This window comes from Octopus bimaculoides, chromosome 14, assembly GCF_001194135.2.
Source record: "Octopus bimaculoides isolate UCB-OBI-ISO-001 chromosome 14, ASM119413v2, whole genome shotgun sequence".
Taxonomy (NCBI): domain Eukaryota; kingdom Metazoa; phylum Mollusca; class Cephalopoda; order Octopoda; family Octopodidae; genus Octopus; species Octopus bimaculoides.
The window spans coordinates 27,067,372-27,077,466 of NC_068994.1; the positions used below are offsets into that span (position 1 = coordinate 27,067,372).

At 35.2% G+C, this 10,095-nt stretch overlaps 1 protein-coding gene across 1 annotated transcript in view; it reads left to right on the top strand.

The window, feature by feature from the left end:
- Nucleotides 1-10,095, top strand: part of LOC106878084 (VPS10 domain-containing receptor SorCS3) — a 1,235,712-nt gene that overhangs the window by 626,207 nt on the left and 599,410 nt on the right. The gene's annotated exons all lie outside the window — the stretch shown is intronic.

Consider the following 10,095-nt stretch of genomic DNA (forward strand, 5'->3'; position numbering starts at 1 on the left):
CCCCCCCCCACACACACTCAACAGTATAAAGTAAACCAATCTCTATAGAAGTATTAATGATGAAACTAGTCAGAATAATTTCATTTCCTGGCTTCAAAAAGAGAAAACCTATGGGTTTACTACACTGTCTAATTTTCACAGATATACAAAATGACCATTACTGGAAATTCTCTTAAATTCACCTTACATTTCTCCACACATACGCATGGACAAGCACACACATATTGTGTATATTAGCTCAGGCCACCTTACATCTCATTATCCAAAGATCCATGCACATAGACAATCTTCAGACAAAAATGGTTAGTGTTAGGATCAGACCCCTCAGGAATTGTGTATTATTCAGAGCTTTCCCTTAAGACTTTTCTCTGAAGATTTTTACTGCAGAGAAGGATTGTTGTCGGTAATTCTGAGTTATGCAATGTAAAGTAGTTTCTACTAACAGATGCAATAAATTCACTTGACTCCAGATAGCATTTCTGTTTGTTTGATCATATCAACCCCAGAGCTTATTTCAGTTTGGTATTTATTTGATCATTTTCTATTTGTAAAACTCCTATGCTATAACATAAGAAAACAGAATTGTGTAAATCTACACATAAATTGACACAGTCACATACATGCTCATTTATCTATACATAGGTATGTTTGTATCGATGGCTGTATTAAGTACACACTTATTATGAGCTTCTGCATTTCCAGCTGCCAAGTTACACTCACAAGACTTTGTTCAGCTCAACACTACAACAGAAGCCCTTTGCATTTCATGACTGTGAAGTAAACTTTTTAATCAGTCAGTCAAGCCTTTGCATGTACGTGCACACACGCATGCATGCATGCAAACACACACACACACACACACACACACACACACACACATACGCACACACAAACACACAGAATGAAAAAATGTTGAAATGCATTTGACACTTTAAAAAATCTTATTTGACATTTATTTTTTTATCTAAAAATCTTATTTGACATTACTTAACTGGTTTCAGAATTTCGTGATCTTCAAAAGTCGTGTGAAATGAAAAGATCTGGATTATGTTGTATTTGTCTCGACTCTGATAATTTGAAAATTTGCTGCTTTTTAATAGAGAAATTACAGCTCACATTGCCTCAGATGAGGTTCTGTTTGGTTGATTGAAGCTATAGATGAGGTCAGAGAGTTACTGACTGTATGACAAATAGTTGCACCAAAAGTTATGGCTGTACTAGGCCACTAAATGTGTCATGTAATAGCATGGATAATAATTGCAGTCTGCATTTGTAACTTAGATGACGTGAAAATATGGAGGATTATCATGCTAAAAATCAAGACTGTGTTAATCCAATGAATGTGGTACATGATAGTATGAACAAGAGGTTGTCAGAATAGTTTAAAATAGAGAAACATCTTATGTGCTTCTGAATATGATTGTGTGTGAGAATGTATTATTTCTATCCAATATGTCACAGCTTATTCTGTTGGAGTTTGTGTTTTAATAAACATATTTTATTTGTTTGTTGTACATAAGTTTAAATGTTCACTTAGCAGAATCTTTCTTGTATCAGGATCTCATATTTATTGCCAATGAATATTGTTTTTCAATATAAGTTTCATTTGTCTTATGTAATCCTTGTTATAACCATTACATATAATCATATAATAGCAGAAATAAAATGTTTTTATGAATAGGTGAAGTGATTTTTTTGCAGTTATCTAAAATTCATAAGACAGTGTTTTTGTTACCTTCTTTCAGGAGGTGGTTTGGTTGGTCCAAGTCAACTATTATAAAGTTTGGTGTGTTTCAGAATGAATTTCAGCAGTGTCTCCAATGTCACTGAGTTTGTGTGTTTTACAGGCTAGATTTACTACAATTAGTCTTAATTTAAGATTGTTGAATGTAGTAGTATGTTATTCATGTTTTGAATTTGGGGGAGACAATATAAGTTGATTGTTTTGCATTAAAATTTCATTAATAAACATTTTCAATACAGATAAATGAAGATGCTAAATTTCTTCACTGTTTTTAATGATTTATTTTTATATTTTTTACTTATTTCAGTCATTGGACTGTGAACATGCTGGGGCACTGCCTAGAAATGTTTAGTCAAACAAATCAACCCCAGTCCTCACTTTTTTTAATCCTAGCACTTATTCAGTTGATCTCATTTTGCTGGACTGCTAGATTATGGCAATGTAAACAAACCAGCACCAGTTGTCAAATGGTGGTGTGAGATGAACACAAACACAAGATCACACACATAGATAACAGTCTTTTAGGGAGGTGTGTGTCAGGCATTTGAACAAAGTAGCTTACCCACCTGATCTGTGCTCTCCTCAGCAGTATGTACATTCTTGGCAGATCAGCTTGGGAGTTGACTTCTGTGTCTGGGACCTTGTTTTACCAGGTGATTTTCAACAGCTTTCTCAGGTGGTTCTTGTGGAAGCAGTTTAGCTTCTTGGTGTGGCATTTATAAAGCAACCAAGCCTCATAGGCATACAGTATAGTAGACAGTACAACTGCTTGGTACACCTTCAACCTGGTGGTCAGCTTAATGCCTCTTCTCTCCCACACTGATTCATGTAATCACCCAAATGCTGAGTTTCCCTTGGCAATGCATGTATTGACTTCATTATCAATGTTCACAGATTTCGAGAGTGTACTGATGAGGTACATGAACTTATCAACAACCTTTAGGGTTTTGCATTCAACAGTGATAGCTGGTTCTACATATAGCTTCTGTGGGGCAGGCTGGTACATTACCTCTGTCTTCTAAGTACTGATTGTTGTTTTTTAGTTCGTTGTTAATTTCTCCCACTTTTTGAATGGTGTTGGATTTGGGTTTAGTGTATGATAGTTGAGAATATATGATGTTAGATATTAAAATCACAGAGATTAATGTTTTGTTCCTAACTTTTGTTGGGCTGTAGTTGCTTTTATTTTGTATAAATGATTTGTCGTTTTCCTTGCCAAAAGACTCTTCTATTAGAGAAGTGGAGATATTGCTCCGTACTTGAATGAAATTGGAGTGCTGTGGTGCTAGAGTGTATTTTATACCTTTTGAGAGGACTTAAATTTGTTCTGTTGTAAAAGTTTTGTATGAAAGATTCTTTGACTTATCACACTGTATTTGTACTGCCTGGTGTCACAAATTCTGTTGGCTGGATTTAAAACATTATCTTTTAATTTTGTCATTCTGCTATGTTTCTATATTTACTGACAATTTTCCTGTTTTTATCAAGTTTTCTATCAAATTATCAAGTAGCATTTGTGTTCATTTTTAGGTCCAGAGTGTGGCTGGTCTTGTCTAAGATTGTTTTTCATATACAAAATCACAAGAGTTCTTCAGTATAAAACAGAGCACCTGTTCTTTTGTATCTTTTGAAATATGTGATGTAGTATGTAACAATTGTTCCCCATTTTAAATGTAAGGAAATCTTATGCCAAAGTACCATATGTCATTGGCATATCTAACTGTTTGGTCATTCTTAACTTGTTCAGAGTTTTATGTTTGTGGTCTACTGTTAAATAAGGCAAGTTTGGATTTAGTTTTATGATTTATTACTAGTGTCAACTTACAATCTGTTTTTGTTCAATGAGATTTTTGATTATGTGTTTATGTGTACTGTCTGGTATGCATTTCATTGTATGATAGACTTTGTTTGTAATATGTATATTTATAGTAGGTATTTATAGTAGGGGGTACTGTCTAATGTATTTGCTGCATTGTATTTCTTTTTATACTCATCAATAGTTTGTTCTGCTAGAATGGTTGAATATTCATTGTTAGTCTGTTTTATTCCATGAATTTCTTTATCTAGTGCATTCTTTGTGGAAGAGAATCTAAATGCTCTCCTTAACAACGATGTTATCACTGACATTTCGTTGATATGTACACATTAATTATTTCCATGTAGGTATCTTTTCTTTTACTTGTTTCAGTCATTAGACTGCGGCCATGCTAGGAAGAGCACCAACTTAAAAGGTTTTAGTTGAATGAATCGACCCTATGGCTTATTTTTATAAAGCCTGGGACTTATTCTATCAGTCTCTTATGTTGAACTGCTAAGTTACAGAGTGTAAACAAACCAATACCAGTTGCCCAGCAGTGGTGGGGGACAAACACTCACACATATGTATATACATTTATATATATATATATATATATATATATATATATATATATATATATATATATATATATATATGGTGGGTTTCTTCGGTTTCCATCGACCAGAACCAGACCAAGGTGCTACATAATGGGACTGAACCCACAACCATGTGATTTGGAAATAAACTTCTTACCATACATCCACATCTGTACCTATGTATGTGTATTTATTTGTGTTTTTTTATTGTAAACTGGTGGAATGTATCTACTCTTTTTAATCTCTGTGTTTATGTCTTGAAATGGAATCATATTAATATTGTTTTGAATGCTGAATGTTAGTACCAATTTGTTCTCTTGGTCCTCCATTACAGCTAGTATATCATCAAGAAGCAGATATGAGCAAACTTTAATAAAAACAATTAGATTAGAACATAGCTGTGTTTTCACTGTTGTGATTTAGATTCATTCATATGAAATTGTTTGCTGGAAGTTCACAGGTTGCAAATTGTTGTCCTGTTCTTGTATGATTGGAATATATATATATATATATATATAAATTCATACAAACACACACACACACACACATATATATAGCTCTCTAGTGTATCAGTTTTAAGTCCAACCCATGCCAGTATGGGAAAACAGACATTAAATGATGATGATAATGATGATATATGCATGTATGTATATAACTCTCCCAGCTGTAACGTGGTTGGTAGGTTTGTCTTTTGCTATGTTCTATTTTGTGAGAAATTCTAAGTGTTAAATTTTCTCTTTATTCACTTGAAGAAAACAGTTTTTTACATGATGTAACACCTTTGTTCATCAATAAAGAACACGTCTGTTACTTCTGTCCACTCTACCCAATTTTACTATTCCCTTCACTGATCACTCTACCCCCCCCCCCCCAATACATTATGTTACCTACTGTTAATCTAACCCACTTCACTAATTGATCTATTGACTATTCTACCCTTACCAGTAGTTCAACTACTAACCAGACTACCCACCAAGTTTATTCCTCCGTAACTTGAGCAATCTATTCCTTACCTCACTATTCTTATTACTGATGATTCTGTCTCTGTTTCTCTATTCCATCAGCTGGTCAATCTGTAACTGTCAGACATTCTAGGGATAGAAGGAAAAACTCTCAGACAATAACAGTATCAATGTAAAACCGATTCTGTTATTCCATACTTAATACCCAGTACTCATTCAAACAATGGCAATATTTTTATACTTCATTATTTTAATTTATCAAGTTGACTACAGAGATCCTAGCATCAAGATGTGTCATAACACACAATTATATCACACACAGATATTTACATTAGCCACTTGAACAAACTTATGTTGGTATTCACATACACATAAATTTCATATATACGTGTGTGTGTGTGTGTGTGTGTGCGTGTGTGCATGCGCACATGCGCATATATGTATAATAAAGCTACTGCTAAAGTAAAGAGACACATAAAATGAAATTAAGCTCCATATTGAAATAAATACATTAGATATTCTATCAATATGTTGCTTGATTTTATTTTCAAGTGTCTCTCCATTTTGGCTGCACATATATATATGTTGTGATATTAGTAGAGTACCTGTGCTCTCAGCAATGATGGTTGGTGTTTTACTAGACTTTGTGATAATTATAACATTTTGGTTTGTATTTATGAATATTAGATTTTCCCAATTGGAGGTATTGTTGAAAAATGTACGTGAAAGTTGTTAATGAGAGTATGAGAATATAAATAAAAATTCCAAAACAGGAAAAATATTAAAATTATGCTTGTCTTCCCTTCCCCCCCCCTCCCAATATTGTGACGATTTGATTACTCTTAGTATGGGTAATACGTTGTAGACAACAATTCTTTGTTATTATACATTTTGTTATTTTCTGCAATAAATTCTCTACCTAACTACACAAATGTTGTACATGTATATATATTCAAAACTAGCAAAATATAGGCATATTTACACATAGGTGCATGATCTAACAAATGGGTAACATACATTTTCTAAAGGTTTTCAAGGGACAGAAGGTTTTTAGTATATGTAATGTCAGTGTGCATGCATGACTGAGTGTAAGTGTCCTGAGAGAAAAGTTGGGCATAAGAGGCATCAGATGTGGTGTGCAAGAGAGACGACTGTGATGGTATAGTCATGTGATGCATATGGATGAAGATAGCTGTGTGAAGAAGTGTTGCACTCTAACGGTGAAGGGAAGCTGTGGAAGAGATAGACCCAGGAAGACATGGAACAAGTGGTGAAGCACGATCTTCGAATATTGGGCCTCATGGAGGAAATGACAAGAAACTGAGGTCTTTGGCAATATGCCATGCTTGAGAAGACTGTCAGACCAAGTGAGATTGTAGTTGTGGCCAATGCCATTGATGCATACCTGACCCGTTAAAAGCACTCTTCAAATGTTGGGTGATATGCTGTGCTTGTGAAGACCTGTTGAGCCAAGTGAAATCGCAGTCATGGCTGATGCTAGTGCTGTCTGACGGGCACTCGTGCCAGTGGCACGTAAAAAGCATTATTCAAGTGCTGGGTCTCATGGAGACATTGACAGGTGACTAAGACCTTTGACAATATAACGTGTTTGTGTAAACCTGCCAATCCAAGTGAGACTATAGTCATGACCGATGTTGGTGTCAGGTCAATGGCACACATGCCGCTGGCACATAAAAAGCACCCATTACACTCTTGGAGTGGTTGGCATTAGGAAGGGCATCCAGCTGTAGAAACCTTGCCAAATCAGATTGGAACCTGATACAGCTCCCCAGCTTACCAGTTTTCAGTCAAACCATCCAACCCATGCCAGCATGGAAAACAGATGTTAAATAATGATGATGATAAGGAGGAGGATGATGAGGATGATGTAAAAAGCTGTGCATTTAAAACATATTTGACATAGTTCATACAAAAACTACAAATAAGCATTATTATTCACATTCACTGAAAAAGTTCCTGGAGAACAGCATTTTTTATGAAACAACACCAGCGCACCTAGGTCTTCCAAATTTTCGACCTGTTATTTCAAATTATTTATGTTTTTTGTTCTACTTAAAGCAACATTGAGTTAGCCATGACTAAACTATGAAGTTTGTGTGATCTTTAATGGCCTCAGTGGGAAAAATCAAATTGAACTTAAGTATCATCAGTCTATTGTATGGCAGCTACTTACCTCAAAAGAACTGTTCAGGCTACAAGAAAGATTTAGAAATCTCTTATTGATGTGACGTATGGCAAAAAATGGAAAATATATTATTCTGGAGCTTTATAATGAGCTGTGTGTATGCTACATCATCATGATTTATGATATCAATAAAATATGTATTTTGTCTCATTACAAGAGTGTTATATATAGAGATACATAGAACCTATTGCATATATACATGTAGTGAATAAATAAATAAGATAAAGTCAAATACCTGATACCTTTCAGTAAGTTGAATATAAAATATGATAGTGGAATATCGCATATATGACATAGAATAATTAATAGTGCAATGAGTGTTAATACAAATACACATAGCATATTAAATATACATTGATGATACATAGTGTATTGTATATATTGATTAGATTTACCAATAAGAAAAAGGAGAAAATTATTTTGATCATCAGAACTTATGCACATAAAAACCTTCAAATACAAAATATAAATAGAATGTCTCTAGCCAGTAAGTAGAGCCTCTGTACAATAATTTAGAAAGTAAATCATATAAAAGTATGCAACTTGCACAAGTTGAAATGTTTGCTTACACCCCTATAACTTAGTGGTTTTGCACAAAGTGGCTGACAAAATAAGTGCCAGGCTTAAAAAGTAAATAAGTACTGGGTGATTTGTTTGACTAAAACTCTTGAAGATGGTGCACCAGCATAGCTGCATCTAATGACTGAAACAAGTAAAAGGTAAAAGGTAAAAGAAAGGTAAAAGGTATATACAGGTTGTTCAAGCTAAATTTGACAATTTGCAAAAAAAGAAAAGAAGACACAGTATCCCATCCAAAACTAAAAGTAATTTTAAAAATCAAAAGTTATCAACTAGATTATGGCTAGGAGATAACAGTTTGCTTGAAGTAGCTGCTCTCAGCTCACTTCATGGTCTCAAAACAGCTCTAGAACCTGGTGAATGTGTTCCTCACTGTGTCCCTGGGAAGATCTCCAAAAACATCCTTGATCTTAGGCACCAGCTCAGCCTTGGTGGTGCAGGCAGTGGTTGGTGTTTTTTCTCAACTATGCTCATGCATAGTAATCCATGAGATTACAATCATGGTAATTAGGAGGCCAGAAATTGGGGCTGGTAAAGTCATGGAAATTCTCCAACAACCCTTTCTAACTCTTTCCAGAGGTATGGCAAGAAGCCGAATTTTGCTGCTATGCATATTACCTACCAGCAGCAACTCTCTCCAATCAGGGATTGACTATTGGAACTGAGCTTAAGGCCTTGTTCAAAGATTTGGGGGTGAATTCTAGGATGCAGACCCAGTTAGAATGCTGTTGTGTCCCCTCCTGCTGCCCATAACATTATAGTCTCTGTTGCAGCCTTACATGTCTTACAACCTTTACAGAGTTCACAGAGCTTTGAGCCTCAGTCATGAGGTTGGCATTTTAACACCTGCTGCTGAATCACCATGACGCAAGTAACTCTTTTCCAGTATTCAGATGACTTCCAGTCCTCCATGTCAGCTAACTCTTTCTCAACTACAACTTTAATCTTTATGCTTTCTGTGTTGTTGACTGTTCGCCAATACCTCTAGTTGTTCCTGAAAAAGGGAGACAAAAAAATCATCAAATTGAGTCTGAACGAACATTCTTTGTATGTATGTGTCAAACAAATCGACCCCAAGACTTATTCTTTGTAAGCCCCGGACTTATTCTGAACTGCTAAGTTTCAGGGACATAAACACACCAACATCAGTTGTCAAGCGATGGTGGGGGACGAATACAGACACAAGGACACACACACGTTGGCGTTAGGAAGGGCATCCAGCTGTAGAAACTCTGCCAAATTAGATTGGAGCCTGGTGTAGCCATCCGGTTGCACCAGTCCTCAGTCAAATCGTCCAACCCATGCTAGCATGGAAAGCGGACGTTAAACGATGATGATGATGATGATGATGATATATATATATATATATATATATATATATATATATATATATATATATATATATATATATATATATATATATGTATGTATGTATGTATGTATGCATGTATGTATACACAGAGTGCGATGGTTAAATTTTTGCCATTTTATATTTTTAATTTCATGCATGTGCATTGTTTTTGATTTTGTCAACTACACAGTATAGTAGGGTCAGTTGGCCACCATCTGTGAGGAAAACAGCACCATGATGCAATTCACTCTGCCAGAAATTTGGAAATGACATGCTGTACTGCTTGGCATTCATGCTGGAAGTTCTAATACAAACATGACTGCACCCAAAATCACGTGTGTATATTGCTCGCATTTTTGCAGATGCTTGTATAAACAAGTGTACTCATGCCATGCAGCTTGCCTGGGGGTGTTTATTCATCAATATCTGTTAACGGTTATTTTTAATATTTTTCTCACTGGATTGCATGTTTGTTCCTCTTTTTGCCATCTGTGATTTTATTTTTTATCATCTATATAAATGAAGATATTTCCTCTGTCTGGCTGCTTTTCTCTCTACAAAATGGAAAGTTACATTGTGGAACAGTCATTTTAACAAGTTGTGTGTGTGTGGGTGTGTGTGTGTGTGTGTGTGTATTATTAGACCAGACTTTCTTGAAGAAATAAATTTTATATTACATATATATATATATATATACTAGCAGCTAAGCCCGGTTTCACCCGGTCTGTTTGGATGATGTGGCTGTGATCGTTTTCAGTTAGGCATAATCTATAACAGCGTTTCTCAACCTTATCATTTCGGGTCCCCTGTTTCGATTGGAGCCTCCAGCTGTATGAAAATTTCCTCCCCTACCTGTCAG